At 50.1% G+C, this 15,653-nt stretch overlaps 1 protein-coding gene across 3 annotated transcripts in view; it reads left to right on the plus strand.

The window, feature by feature from the left end:
- IGSF21 (immunoglobin superfamily member 21) overlaps positions 1 to 15,653 on the plus strand; it is a 275,822-nt gene that overhangs the window by 149,364 nt on the left and 110,805 nt on the right. Inside the window, exon 1 of one of the 3 annotated variants that reach the window (XM_032759093.2) lies at positions 12,162 to 12,262. The exons of the other annotated variants lie outside the window; for them this stretch is intronic. The gene's annotated coding sequence lies outside the window, so the exon portion shown is untranslated. Of the gene's footprint in view, positions 1 to 12,161; positions 12,263 to 15,653 lie in introns of those variants that run through there. 3 annotated transcript variants of the gene reach the window in all.

Below are 15,653 nucleotides of genomic sequence, written 5' to 3' on the forward strand. Positions count from 1 at the left end.
AGAGGGAGAGTGGAAAGAGGTTTGGAGAAAGGCTTCAGGCCCCTTTGAGAAGCCTGGAAAAAGGGGAGCATGGAGGAAGGGGGAGAAGAGGGTAGCTCTGTGGCGGGACCTGGGACTTTCCCAGACACTGAGCTATCAGATCACAGGCCCTAGGTGGAGGCTGCATTCCTTGGACCATGCCTGGGTCCACCGTCAGCGTTGGAGGAGCTCATTCTGCAGCCTGTGTCTTCTAGAACAGGCCTCTAGGAGAGAAGGAACTGCAGCCTGCAGGCCAACTCCGGCCCACCACCTGTTTTGTAAATAAGATTCTGTTTGAGCACAGCCATGCTCATTCACTCATGTATTGTCTACAATAACAGACTGAGTAGTTGCGACCTAGAACATTTGGCCTGTAAAGCTTAAAATAGTTACTGTCAGGCTCTTTACAGAAAATATTTGCCAATCCCTGCTCTATCTAGAATGAAAGCACCACTAGGGCAGGGATCTTTGTCTGTTTTATTTGCTGCTGTGTCCCCAGTGCCCAGAACTGTGCCTGGCACATAATAGGTGCTTAATCAATGCATGCAGAATGCAGGAATGAAGGACTTGGCCTCTCTACAAATCATGTTTTCAACCACACGGAGCAATATTACCCAGCCCCTTTGTTTTAATCTACTTCGACTGATCATTTCACAGATGGGAAAACAGAACTTTGGGAAGTCAAAGTGAGCAGCATTAGTCCTCCAGCCAGCTGGTAGCAGAGCCAGCTCTGGGACACAGGACTACTGACCCACAGGGTAGGGCTCTTTCTGCTGGACATGCTGAAATGCTCCTCAACAGCTTCTTACCACAAGGTAGCCTGCACCATCAGCTCGGAGGTTTTCTCCTCTGGTGTTTGGTAAAAGATTCCCAGTTGCTGTAAGTGCTTTTGGGCTGTGGCTGGGGGTGTCAGGGACTCCTGGGTCACAAGAAGTGAAGCTGAAGCCGAGATGGGTCCCAAAGACAGGTCACCAAGCTTACATGTGATATGTCTGGAAAGATACCCAACCCCAACTCAGGTGCGCGGTGAAACCTGCAGCTGTGGTTTTCCTCATCTCTCCTCCAGTCCTAAGGTGGTCACAAATGTGCCTTGGGAGTGGGGGAAATTGTCAGAACTTGCAAAACAAAAGGCAATTTATTCTTCTGCAGATCCAGAAACGATAGAAGGGCGGGAGGAATCACACATGTAGTTGGTCTCCCTCCTGAAGGTCTCCAGGGTTGGGGAAAGGGCTGAAAGCTGTCCCACAGGCTTATCTGGATGGAAGGCAGTCTTATGTCCCACATGTGACACCAAAAGCAGGACTCCCTCATCCCTGTCCTTGGCAGATTCTACAAGTTGAAACATGTATAGGACAGGCCCACCTCACTCTTCATGATAGCTCCCAGGTATGTTGTATAGTAAATCCTGTGCCTGTAACAATTCAGGGCAATCTCTTTCCTGAGCTGGTCAATTGTTCTTGATGTCCTCAGCTTCTCGTCCAAACCTCTTAGTCCAGGAGCAAATGAGCTGTAAACAACCACGTCACATGGGGCATAGGAGGAGCTGCTATTGGAGGAGGAAGTGAGGCTGCAGCAGGTTTGCAGACAGAGGGTCCCTGGGGATTGGGGTGGCAACAGACTCTGATGGGATCCCACAGCATCTGCAGGTGAGGGTGGCTGCTGATGCCGATGAGACTTGGGGTGATCCACCTGGGGAAGGTCTTGGACAAGTGTGATGCCCCGAGGGGCCATTTGGGCATTTGCCTGAGGCTTTAGGGTGACTGTCCTTTCTCAGTGGATGCAGAAGGATCCAGACAGCCTTGATCCTGTGTCATTGGCATGGATGCAAGTGCTTGGGGAGGACTTGTTGGAGGAGGAGGAGGAGGAGGATCAGCATCTTTGAATGAATGATACGTTTACAAGGAAAAGCTTACTGTGGGCTCCCCTCAGCCAAGAAGTGGGACTGAACAGAAGGTCTCTTCTTGGCCCAGAAGTTCCCTAAAGTCCAGAGTCTGCACCTCCTGCTGCAGAGCTGTGCCTGGGAGCTCCATAAGAGTCAGAGCTGTGTCTCCACCATCAGTCTGATGATTCCTCAAGACCAATAAGTATACATGTGCACCGGACCAGCGGCTCCTAGTGGGTGGGTGCTAGATACCCCCAGTCTGAAGCACATCTCCCTCATCCCTCCAGCAGCAAGATGAGCCCTTCCTTGTTCTCCGATGGTGTTCTCAAACCTGTCTTTCCCCACAGGGCCCATTGAGAAAGAGCAGAGTCTTCCAGGAAGGCAAGGGAAGCCACTGAGTTAGGAACTGGAATTTACTGTGTGACCTTAGGCAAGTCCTTTTCCCTCTCTGGGCCTCAGTGTCCCTCAAACAAAAACCCAGAGGCTTTTCCAGTATGTTAGAAGCATCCTTCCGGTTCTCTCAGTTCCTGCCATGTGCCTTATGGAGGTAACCTGCTAAGGGCTCTGCACCAAACACCGCCCTTCACCCTCATGCTATCTCCCTTTCTCAAGGACCCCAGGCCCTGAGGCAGAGCCAGGTGGCATCTTTGCACTTACACTGGCTGACTCTACACTAGCTGTTTTGCTCCCCATTCTGCCTTCACAGCATTTCTTGTGGTTGAACTACCAGTCTTGCAGGGAAGCAAGATGAAGAGACCCCAACCCTGCCTGCCGTCCACTCACTCTCCAAAGTGCAGGGAAACAGCTCCTTTGAAGACCTCAATTTAAACAAGGGAGAGAACAATTCTGAGATTTTCTTCCCACTCTCTTGGCTCCATCCCTTATAATGGTTTCCTTCCCAAGCCCCAGATATTCTGGGGAGGGAGAATGGGCAGAGGATGGGGGCGGGCCTGGATGACTCATGCCCTGCAAGGTTCTGCCAACACTCAGCATCTGGTCCTGCTTCATGCCTCTCCAGGGCAGCCTCATGCAAGAGGGAGCCCCTGGTGTCAGAACTCAGGGAGAGGGCACATGAGCACCAAGCTGGCGCCTGGGCGGGAGGTGTCCTACACATGCAGCTTCCTTCTCTGTGCAGAGCATCTGCAGCAGGACTCTTCTTGGAAGCTCAGAGCCCACCATTAACTAGAGACCAGATTTTTGACCAAGGCCATGGAGGCGGCCATGTCGGCTGCCCTGAAAACTGCCGGGCTCCGTGACAATGGGCTTCCTGCCCTTCGTGCAGACCCCACCAGTAGAGGGGGGTTCTTCAGCCTCCTTCACATCAGTGTCCATCAGAGGTTCAAAAAGAAAAAGAAAACTACCCAAACTGGTGCCATCGAGGCTGTCACTCACTCTCCTCCCTAGAGCCAGCCGCATGTGTGATTTGACGCACTGGTAGCATTTCTGCAAATTACACATCATTCTCCCCACTGAAGCCGCACCTTTGACTGCTGTAATATTTACCTGACCGTGCAAGTAATTTTCAGGCTTCACTTAGTGGGTCACTGAAGCATGGAAGAAAGCAGAGATGGCGTTGACTTTGGACAGCAGGCCCAAGAGAAGCTAAAATGTTATGAGAAGGTGTCCTAATGGCTCAGACAAGCACAGAGACAGCTGCTCGCAGAGCTATGGGCAGAGGAATGGTTTTCATGGTTCTCTATGAAGCATTGTCTCACTGCTGCTTACATGCCTCTGATGATGGAGAGCTCACCACCCACCGTAGACACACCATTCCATCTCTGAGTGCCTCTGACAGTTACAAAGTACTGTATTGACACTGATGGTATCCGTCATCCCATAACTTCAACCCGTTAATGCTGTCTCTGCTTCATGGGTGACGTAGAATTAAGGTGATCAGCTCATTTCGACTTGCCCAGATGTTTCCCAGTTTTAACACAGAAAGCCCCACATCCCAGGCCCCCACTTTAATGAGTAACTCAGTGTGGTTTGTCTAAACCTATCCAGATTTTAAGTCTGAAAGTCCTGCATCCTGGTAACTCTCTCAATCGCAAGCAAACCTGGCCTAGTGATCACCCTACACAGAAAAATCTCTGTCTGAAAATCTGAAAATCTTTCCTCCTCCATCTGATAGGCTACCCAAGGTACAAGTGCTGTTGCCATGATTCCTCCTGCCCTCCCTTTCCTAGGCATCCCAGGGAGGCAGGAAAGATCAACCGGGAGCATCAGTGGCTGGCCCTGTCTCTAGAAGGAGCAACGTGGTGGATGGGCCAGACTCTGTCTTGGGCTCAAACCCACCTGTGCCACTTCTCAGCTGGGTGGCCTCTGCCAAAGCCCTAACCCCTCAGGGCTGTGGAAGGGTGTCAAGGAGATTCTGGGTAGGAAGCCCCAAGACCATGGGCGAGTAGCTTGCATGGAGGACTGCACCTTGAGAAGCTAGGGATGGAGTGTGGCTAGTGATGGACTAACAGGGTGTCACTGAGAGGCAGGGCAGTGTGGCAATGTTCATAGCCTGAGTTCCAAGTCCACTGTATTAGTCCATTTTCATGCTGCCGATAAAGACATACCCGAGACTTGGTAATTTACAAAGAAGAAGAGGTTTATTGGACTCACAGTTTCATGTGGCCAGGGAAGCCTCATAATCATAGCCTCACAATCGTGGCAGAAGGTGAAAGGCACATCTTCCATGGCAGCAGACAAGAGAGAAATGAGAACCAAGTAAAAGGGGTTTCCCCTTATAAAACCATCGTCTCTCGTGAGACTTATTCACTAACACTAGAACATAATGGGGGAAACCGTCACCATGAATCAATTACCTCTCACCAGGCCTGTCCCACAACATGTGAGAATTATGAGAGGTACAATTCAAGATGAGATTGGGGGTGGAGTGGGGTGGGGGGACACAGCCAAGCCATATCACCCACTCTGCCACCTCCTGGCTACATGAACTTGGGCCAGTCACTTCACCCCTCCAGGCTTCTGTTTCCTCATCTGTGTGGTGGGAATAAGAGTGCTACTTCGTACTAAGGTAGTTGGGAGGATCCAGTGAGCAGGTGCACACAGGGCACTTAGCACATGGCCTTAGATGAGTTCTGAGGAAACATCGCACCTCCACTCTTGTCATTGCTGCTCTCTACATCATTACGTTGATGCTGCAGATCCATCACCCATGTGACCGCGACAGCCCCTTCTTCCATTTTCCAGCTTTGGAATGAGTGGCTTGGAAGAAGCTGGATCTCTTAGTAGGTTGAGTGTGTCCCCTTGGCTCTTGCCAAGGGCCTGGCTGCCCTGGGGCGGTGGAGAGGGCTTCTCAAGCCTCTCACCGTCTTGCCCACTGGACAAAAGAGGCATTTTAATTCAAAGATGCACTTAACTTTAAAGATCCCTCTCCCAGAATTTTCCCCATTTGGCCTTTGGCATGCATTCAAACCCCTCAGATGACAGAGATATGTGGGAGGAGACAATAAAACCACAAAAGCAATGGACAAGGGGCCCAGTCTCTGTCCACTTTATACTCAGGTGGGAGCTGGTATCTTTCTCCATTACTGGCCAGGTCTCCTTGCCCCCACTGGGCCCTCCAATCCGTTCTCCACTAACAGCCAGACGGATCTTTTAAACACATGAATCAGGTCAGTTTACTCCCCTGCTCAAGACCCTACAATATCTTCCCATTGCAGTGAGATGAATATTTAACCTCCTTGCACCAGCCTTTAAGTCCTTATATGATCTGATCCCAGATAGCTCTCTTAACTGAGAGCCCACTGCTGTCTACCTTGCTCACTCCACGTCTGCCATACCTTTCTTTTCTCTCAACAAAACAAGCTTTATTCCATCTCAGGGCCCTTTATTCCATCAAAGGCCCTTTATTCCATCTCAGGGCCTTTGCAGTTGCTCTGACCTCTGCTTGGCCAAGGCTGGCCTCTTCTTATCATTCAGGCTTTAGAGAAGCCTTCTCTGGCCCTTAACATAATCCCCAGGTCATTTTCTTTCCCCTCATCCCCTGTGTGTTTTTGGTTTCTTAGCAATAATCACCACCCAAAACCATCTTTCTCTTTAGATTTTGTAATTTGGTCTCTTAGTACAATGTATACTCTCTGAGAGCAGGGTCCATGTCTCTTATAAAGGGGCATGGCACTGAGTGATAACTACTGACTACATTATCACTTCATTCTTGCCACAACCCTGGGAAGGAGGCATCATATTCCCATTTTACTGACAAGCAGGCTGAGGCCTCCAGAAGTTAAATGAATGGGTTAAGTTGCTCAGTGAATCAGTGGTAGAGCTGAAATTTAGATCCAAGATTGTCTGACTCCAAATCCTGCCTTTTTTTTTTTTTTTTTTTAGATGGAGTCTCCCTCTGTTGCCCAGGCTGGAGTGAGGTGGCATGATCTCGCCTCACTGAAACCTCCACCTCCCAGGTTCAAGCAGTTCTCATGCCTCAGACAGTAGCTGGGATTACAGGCACATGCCACCACGCCTGGCTAATTTTTGTATTTTTAGTAGAGACGGGGTTTCACCATGTTGGCCAGGCTGGTCTTGAACTCCTGACCTCAAATGATCCACCCACCTCGGCCTCCCAAAGTACTGGGATTACAGGCATAAGCCACCACGCCCTTTCCCTTCCTTTCCTTTCCCTTCCCTTCCTTTCCTTTCCTTTCTTTCCTTTCCTTCCTTTTCCTTTCCTTTCCTTTCCTTTTTCTTGCTTTTTTCTTTCTTTCTGTCTTTCTGTCTTTCTTTACTTTTTTTTTAACCACTCTGCCAATAAAGTCCTTGCTCTCTGGGGACAACAAAACAAAACACAACCAGATCTATAATGAAAAGCAAATGGGATTTTTTTGTTGTTGCTGTAATAACACCAAGTGTTTGTTCAAAGCCAGGTAAAGATTTTTTTTTTAATATACTGGGTGATTTTTTATTGGACAGTTTCCTTATAATAGAAACCAACACTAGACTCTTGAAATTCCTCTCTCCCAAAGGAAATAAACCAGGCCTCCTGCAGACGAGGTGGGAGGGAAAACATGCGCACAGCTCTCACTGGGACCTGAGATAGGAGCTGCCCATGCTACCTCTCAGGCTCTATTAGGACCCCAGTGCCTAAGTCTAACTCCTGGGTGTGGCTGAAATGCACCTGGCCTGGGAGTTTGAATCCCAGCTTCGCCACTAGTCTGCTGCTCTATGTGTTGGGGGAAATCACTCAGCCCCTCTGCTAAAGACACCTACCAAGTCAAAGATGAGTCAGGGGCTCACACGGTCCAATTAGAAGGAAAGAATTGTAAGTGTATGGCAGAGCATTTGGGTATTGGCTAACTTGTTTCTTTACCCCATTATTATACTAGGACTGGAGATACAGAGTGTTGGGCAAAATGCTTCCAGCCCCTACCCTTCTGCAGTTTATAGCCAGGTACATCAGGTATCTATGAAAAAGGCCTATGAAGGCTATAACTACACCTTCTTGCTCAACACTCCAGCCCTTGTGCCTATCACAAAGCTAGCCTCTTAGCTTGGGCTCAATACGTAAATATGTACAGGTTCTGGTCAGGTTGGGCAGAAGAGGAGAAACTGAACTCTTTCTGGAGAGATTAGGAAAAGCTATTGACCTGAGTCACAAAGAATGAGCCAGAATCAGACAGGTAGATGAAGAAAAGAGGGGCTTATAATCTAGACCAGAGGTTGCCTAACTCTGGCCCACTGGCCAAATCTGGCCCACCATCTGTTTTTGTAAATAAAGTTTTATTGGAATACAGTCATGTCCATTCATTTCTGGATTGTCCAGGGCTGTTTTCATGCTATAAGAGCAGAGCTGATTAATTGTGACAGACACTGTGTAGCCTGCAAATCCTAAAATATTCACTATCTGGCCTCTTACAGAGAAAGTTTGCTGTGTCCACTGATCTCGACAAAGGAGTCAGGCCAAGGAAAGGCCGAGATCTCTTCCTTGCTTAGAATTAGAATTGGCCACCTAATGACTGGGCATGGTGGCTGACACTTGTAATCCCAGCACTTTGGTAGTCCGAGGTGGGCGGATCACTTGAGGTCAGGAGTTCAAGACCACCCTGGCCAACACGGTGAAACCCCATCTCTACTAAAAATATAAAAATTAGCTGGATGTGGTGGCATGCACCTGGAATCCCAGCTACTTGGGAGGCTGAGGCAGGAGAATCGCTTGAGCCTGGGAGACAGAGGTTACAGTAAGCCAAAATCAAACCACTGCACTCCAGCCTGGGTGACAGAGTGAGACTCTGTCTCAAAAAAAAAAAAAAAAGAAGTGGCTACCTAAATTGTGTGGCCCAATGCAGAACGAAAACAGGGGCCTCTTCTTAAAAACCAATTAGAAATTTCAAATTTCAGCAGCAGAGTCTTAAACCAACTGCAGAGCCCTTGTAGGCACAGGTCTTTGTGCAGCTCTTGCAGGCTCTGGGCAGAGTTAGAAGCTGTGCTCGTGCTCTTCTCTGGGAAACCACACTAGGAGTAGATCTTGGAGACAATCCTGACACGGGGATCTAAGCTGGGGCTTGGCGTCTCCAATCCCCAAGCCAAACCTCCAGAAAGAGCAGCCTCAGATCTACTCCCCAAACCAAGGGGATGGAGAACTGGCGTTCCCGTCTCAGCTTTCCCGTCCCATTCATGGAGCCTGGCTGTGATGAGAAGCAGGGTGGGTCCAGCTCCCTCTCCCACTAGGAGTGTCTTGGTGATCAGTCATGCAGCAGCCATAAGAAGACACATGGCAGTTTAATGGGACCCTCTTTCTGACTGCTCCCCCATCAGACAGTTCCCCCGTGCTCACCTGGAACTGTCTGATGGGGGAGCAGTGGGGAAAGGGACCTCACTTCACCCAACTATGGGACAGCAAAATGAGAACAAGGGCTCATGGAAACCTTCCATGCTAGGTGTCCGCTCAACCCCAACCCCTTAGATTCCTGGACTAAAGTCTGTGTCATCTGTCCTTCCATTGCACAGACACCTGCAGGAGACAGGAAGCCAGATGGAAATGCAGCCAAAGTCTTTATTCCCCAGCTCCTCCCAGTGGGGCCCCTGAGTCCCTCCACCCAAGCTTTTGGGTGGAATTCTTCTTCAGCTGCTGCTCTCTTGGATTCAGGGACACCTCCCACTCTTTGCTGCCTTCCCTTTTCTCCTAAGAGGACTACAGTCCCCACTGGTCCCTGCCCCAGTGCTGCCTCATGCCTCTTTGGAATTCCTCAGCCCTGCCCATATCTTTGTAAATCATCTTGGAATTAAGGTCTTCTTATATATGATCTTCTCATGGAACATCTGTTTCCTGCTGGACCCTGCCTGGCACAACCATCTTCCCCCAACCCAAATGGCTTCTGTCAAATAGAGCCTTGTAACAGTCAGATGGAAGTTGCATCCACACTTCCTGTTGCACAGGTGGGTGCTGAACAGGGCTCCTCCTTGGCAAGAAGTTGACCACTGCTCTGGCTGAGCAATTCTAATGCTTCCTCTGGTGTCCACTGGGATCACTGGGTAGTATTCAGTGGGCGGCTGATCTGGTCTGCAGGGGTCAAGGCAGCTTCACCCACCTGCAGGCATGGCTGGAAGGCTGGCTCAGCAAGGTCCCCCTCCTTCTCCAGGTGGCTTCTCTAGCACCACAATCAGATGTCTTAAGCAGCAGCTCAGGATATACTTGTTCCCAGAGCCCTGAATGAAAACTTCCATCCCCTAAGGCTTGGGCTTGGAGATTGGCACACGTCTGCCATGTCCACCGATTCCATTGGTCAAAGCAGTCTCCAAACATGTCTAGTTTCAAAGGGAGAGATCATAGACCCCCCCCCACCCCTGCCATCTCTAATGCAGGAATCTTAAAGAATATGTGCCATCTTTCATCCACCACACATTCCTTCCTCTCATTATCATCACCTTCTTCATTTGCTGAGAGCTGGGGTCACAAGCCATTGTATGGAGCCAAATTTGTCCTGCAGATTGTGTTAATTTGATCTACACTGGGGTTTCTGTTTTTAATTAGATGACTTGGACCTGCATTGACTCCCTGTCTCAACACTGGTCCCACCCTTCCCGCTGCCTGCCAGGGGCTCACTCCTTGGCTCCTGGGGCCATCGTTTGGTGGTCCTGGACTAACAGGTGCACAGGACCAGTCAGATGGGCCACACACAAGGACACTCATACATACAAATTATCAGGACTTTTATATAACTCAGCTCTCCCAGCCCAATTTCTGGAAATAAATGCTGGTTCAACAAATGTGTAGACCCGGCCAGACGCGGTGGCTCACGCTTGTAATCCCAGCACTTTGGGAGGCCGAGGCGGGCGGATCACGAGGTCAGGAGATCGAGACCACGGTGAAACCCCATCTCTACTAAAAATACAAAAAATTAGCCGGGCGTGGTGGTGGGCGCCTGTAGTCCCAGCTACTCGGAGAGGCTGAGGCAGGAGAATGGCGTGAACCCGGGAGGCGGAGCTTGCAGTGAGCTGAGATCGCGCCACTGCACTCCAGCCTGGGCAACAGAGCGAGACTCCGTCTCAAAAAAAAAAAAAAAACAAATGTGTAGACCTTTTCTGAAGTCTCCAAGATGGTGTTGGGGAAAGAGGTGGGACTGAGAAACCCAGGGGCCCGTGTTCTTGTCACCGTACTGCCTGGTGGCCTTGAATAGATCGCCTGGCCTCCCTGGGCTGTTGCTTCTGCAATGTGCAGAACAAAGAAGAGACATCACCCCTGCATCATGCAGGAAAAAGGCTGGGGTCACCCCAAGTTTGAGGCCCAGCTCCTGCCTCTTGGGCAGATCACTCCATCACTCTGGCCTCGGTTGCCTCCTTTGAAGATTGGGGCCATAACGTGAATCCCGTGGGGTGGTTGCAAGGATGAAATACAGTGCCAGGCACAGAGCACTTGGTCCTGACAGGCCCTCCTGTACACTTTGATGCTCTGTGCCTGCGTGGGGCCTTCAGAGGCCAAACTCCCCCGCCCTAGCTGAGACTCACTCACCTCTGTGTCTAGCACAGGGGCTGACACATAGTAGGTGCTCAGGGAACCCTTGTTGGATTGGACTGACCCTTTGTCAAAGCAGTAGCAAGAGAAATGAAAACATGTGACTTTTTTTTTAAGAAAAGAAAACTTGTGCAAGAATGTTCTTAGCAGCTTGAAGCATAGCAGAGCCCAACTGGAAACTGTCCAGGTGCCTTTTAACAAGAGAACAGCTAAATAAACATAGCGTCTCCTTGACACGGAATACTACTCAGTGATTAAAAGGAATAAACCATGGTACACACACAGCAGGGGTGGATCTAAAAAATATTATGCTGGGAGAAAAGAGCCTTCCCTGGAATCTACATACCATATAATTTGTTGATATGAAATTCTAGAACAGGATAAAATGTGAGAAACTGATCAGAATAATGATCGTCTCTCGGGTGAGGTTTGGCTGGGAAGGAGCGGAGGGAATTTTCTGGAGTAAGGGTAGTGTTCTGCATCCTGAGAAGGGCTCAGCTTACACTGGTGCATGCATTTGCCAAAACTCAAAAAGAACTCTGAGTGGTACTCTTGAGATTTGTGCAATTCATTGTATGTAAATTTGACCTCAAAAGAAAGGAATTGTAAGTAAATATTGAACTCTAAATAGAAGGTTTAGGAGTAAACTGTACGGGTGTCTGCAGCTCACTCTGGAAGGCATCGAATAAATAAGGGTGTGTGGCTGCATCGAGAGGGATGAATGGAGGGTGCGGGGAGATATGATAAAGCAAACATGGTTGCATTTATTTATTTATTTATTTTATTTTATTTTGAGACACAGTCTCAATCTGTCGCCCAGGCTGGAGGGCAGTGGCGCGATCTCAGCTCACTGCAACCTCTGACTCCCAGGTTCAAGCAATTCTCATGCCTCAGCCTCCTGAGTAGCTGGGATTATGGGCGTCCCCCACCACACCTGGCTAATGTTTGTATTTTTAGTAGAGATGGGGGTTTCACCATGTTAGCCAGGCTAGTCTCGAACTCCTGACCTTAAGTGATCTGCCTGCCTCGGCCTCCCAAAGTGCTGGGATTACAGGCGTAAGCTTTTTTTTTTTTTTTTTTTTTGAGACAGAGTCTTGCCCTGCCACACAGGCTGGAGTACAGTGGCGAGATCTTGGCTTATTACAGCCTCAACTTCCTGGGCTCAGGCAATCCTTCCACTGCAGCCTCCTGAGTAGCTGGGACTACAGGCACATACCACCACGCCTGGCTAATTTTCTGATATTTTTTGTAGAGATGGGGTTTCACCATGTTGCCCAGGCTGATCTAAAACTCCTTCGCTCAAGCAATCTGCCTGCTTTGGCCTCCAAAAGTGCTGGGATTACAGGCACGAGCCACCGCGCCCAGCCCATGTTCACATTTTAATTGTGGAAGCCAGGTAATAGGTATATGAGTGTTTGCCTTAAAGACTTTTACACTTTCCTGCATGTTGGTAAATGTTCATAATCAAATGTTGGGGGAAGAAAACATGAAGCTATAGAAATAAGTAAGCTAGGGCTTGTCTCTGAGCCTCATCTGTAAAATGCAGACAGCACTACCCAGACGGGCATCCCTGGGATCAAACGAGAAGCAGTGAATAAAGAGGAGCCCATGGGGAACTGGCAGGAAGCAACTTGATTCTTCTAAGCAAGCGGGGCCCCACCTCCTCATTTGGATGTCAGCTTACATGTGACCTTCTGAGGCTGCCCTCCCCTGGCCACCCATCTCTTGTAGCCATCACCCTATGTTAATGTCTGCATGGCAATTCTCTCTAGCTGATACATCTCTTCCAGCTTCTTAATTTAAGGTATCTGTCTCCTGACAGTAGAATGTGGATTCAAGGAGAAGAGGGACATTGTCTTATTCATGGCAATATCCCTGGCACATAGTAGGGACGCAGTAACTCTTTGTGGAATGAAGGAAGCAATGAGTAGGGCCTGCATATGCTCTAGCGTAACCCCTCGAGTGCAGAATTCTGCCACCCAGAATTTGCCTATTGTTAACGCCACCGCCATAGAACAGCAGGAAGAGAACTTAGCAATCAGCCATCCCCTGGGCCCCATTTAACAGATGGGGGAGACAAGGCCCAGAGAGGGAATGCAAACTTCCCAGCATCCACTACCAATGAGTGGCTGAGCAGAGATGGGGCCCAGGTCTCCTGGCTCCCAGCTCAGTGTTCTTCCTCTCCAACTGGCTGCTGGGGCTCGTGGTAAAGTGCTGATTCCCAGGAACAGCCGGCAGATGGACAGACAGGCTTCACTGGGCTGGGCTGCCCTGATGCCATGTGTTAATTACAGCAGACAGGATATGCCAGCCTAGCAATGTTTGCCGTTGCACCCGCCCCTCATTTAGCAGGTGGGCAGGCTGGCGCAGGCCACTGATCTGCCACGGGTCTGCCGGCGGCCGATCATGCTGACACAGGCCCAATTGTGCACAGTGCCTGCTGAGCGGGGTGGGCCAGGCAGATTGGCACAGCAAGGTCCCTCCCCGAGGACTGGCAGCCCCTTCTGACTGCATTGGTCAGCCAGACTGGTACAAGCTGGGTATCTGTCCCATGATGAGCCCTTGCTGGACACAACCTGTCCACACAGGTGTGCTCACTGACGGGCAGCCCGGGGGGTGACACGGGGACTGAGTGCTGAGCATGACCATGGGGAGACCTTGTATTGGGTGTCACAGACAGGGGATGTGGGCCAGAACCTCGCACACAGGTACACAGATACTGGGATCAGATAGGACTCTGCCATGCTCCCACCCCCCCGACACCTGCCCTGTTGACTGGTGGGATCCAAAAATCAAGTTTGCAGCCCTGAAAGAGGGGCTGGAAAAGTGGTCTCTTCTCTCCAACCCAATGCCTCTTCCCAATTGCCACCAGTTCTACTGTTCACACTGCAGCCAGGGGGATTTCTCTGATACCAATAGAGCTGGTCACTCTCCTGTTTGAAGCCTTCAATGGCTCCCCACTTCTCTCCAATAAAATAATAGTAATAATAATATGCATTATTAGCATTTTACAGCTAACAGCACTCAGTTATAGCATGTGTCTTACATGAAAGACACCTTCTAAGCACTTTATAGGGAAGAACCCGATTCATCCTCCACCCTAGATGGTGGTGCTACTGCTATCCTCATTTTACAGATAAGGAGACTGAGACAGGGAGATGGGAGATCTCAAATTGACTTGAACCTAGAGGTCTGACTCTGGAGCCTAAACACTACCAAACCCAGACTCCATACGTGTGAGCCATGACCCTCCCACACCAGGCCCTTCTACACAGCACCCCCACTAGGGTCCCCTTCTGGGCAGGGCCTGCCCTGGACCCTCCCTGGCAGAGCTCCCCGGCCCCCACGCCAGTGCCGTTTCCACTCCATGTCAGCAGCCTGCTGCCGAGCGAGCACCTGCTGCTAATGTTTCTCTCCCCACCCAACCTCCACCTCACCCATTCTGTGAACTCCCTGATGACCCCTCTGTCCACAGGCCTGGCCCGCAGGAGGTGTTCATGAATGAACAAATGAATGAATGAATGAATGAACAGGTAAGTGAATGAACGAATGAATGAATGAACAGGTGAGTGAATGAATGAATGAATGAATGAACAGGTGAGTGAATGAATGAATGAACAAGTGAGTGAATGAATGAATGAATGAATGAACAGGTAAGTAAATGAATGGGAAGCTGAGGTCACTGGGTGCGTAGTGAAGAGTGGCTTTTGGCCAGGCACAGTGGCTCATGCCTATAATCCCAACACTCTGGGAGGTGAGGTGGGTGAATCACCTGAGGTCAGGAGTTCGAGACCAGCCTGGCCAACATAGTGAAACCCCGTCTCTACTAAAAAAAATACAAAAACTAGCCAGTCGTGGTGGTGGGCGCCTGTAATCCCAGCTCCTCGGGAGGCTGAGGCAGGAGAATTGCTTGAACCCAGGAGACAGAGGTTGCAGTGAGCTGACATGGTGCCACTGCACTCGAGCCTCAGCAACAGAGTGAGACTGTCTCAAAAAAAAAAAAAAAGAGTGGCTGTCGTGGAGACACAGGTGGCTGAATAAGTCCCTCCTCCTTCCTCCTCAGCCCACTCCTTCCAGAACACAAGAGGGGAGGGCATTTGTTAAACTGGGAAAGAGCCCCCAAGCCCCTCTCTTTAGGGGTGAGCCATGTGACCCTGAACCCCATCTCTAATGCTGGGATTTTCCAAAAGCACACTTGTCGGGAGGCAGGGAGGAGGCAGCGAGGAGCTGGACATGATCACCTGGTCTGGAGGAGGGACCTGTGTATCTCAGATGCTGCAGCTGTTCAGCACTCGGTGAACCTGTGCTTTTAGGGTCTGGATTCCAAGCATCTGGATTTGGGGGTGTGGTGGAAAGAGGATGTGCTTCAGAGCAAAGAGCCTGGCTCCCAGCTCTGCCGACTCATCCCTCTGTGACCGTGGGCATGCCCCTCCCCTCTTTGGGCCTTGGCTTTGCCTCATGTAAAATGAGAGCCCTAAATGGGACAGTCAAGGGCGCTCCTGCTTTGAATGACCTCCTAGGGCACCAAGGGTCCAGCAGTTGGTGGCCCCCTGGGAAAGCTGCAAAGAGACCCTGGTGAGGAGTGGGCCTGGGGGTTCAGAACAGTGTCTCTGGTTGTGGTTCCTGACTCCTGTATCCAAATGACCCGATGACGCTTGTTAAAAATGCAGGATAAGGACTGCATTCAGGAGTCACTGAGTTTGAACCTCCAGGATGGGCTTCCGGGGAAACTGACATTTTCAAACCCCACTCCTACTCTGGCCCAGGTGATTCTGCTGTGCACTGAAGTTCGAG

This window comes from Hylobates moloch, unplaced genomic scaffold (genome assembly GCF_009828535.3).
Source record: "Hylobates moloch isolate HMO894 unplaced genomic scaffold, HMol_V3 SCAFFOLD_9, whole genome shotgun sequence".
Taxonomy (NCBI): Eukaryota; Metazoa; Chordata; class Mammalia; order Primates; family Hylobatidae; genus Hylobates; species Hylobates moloch.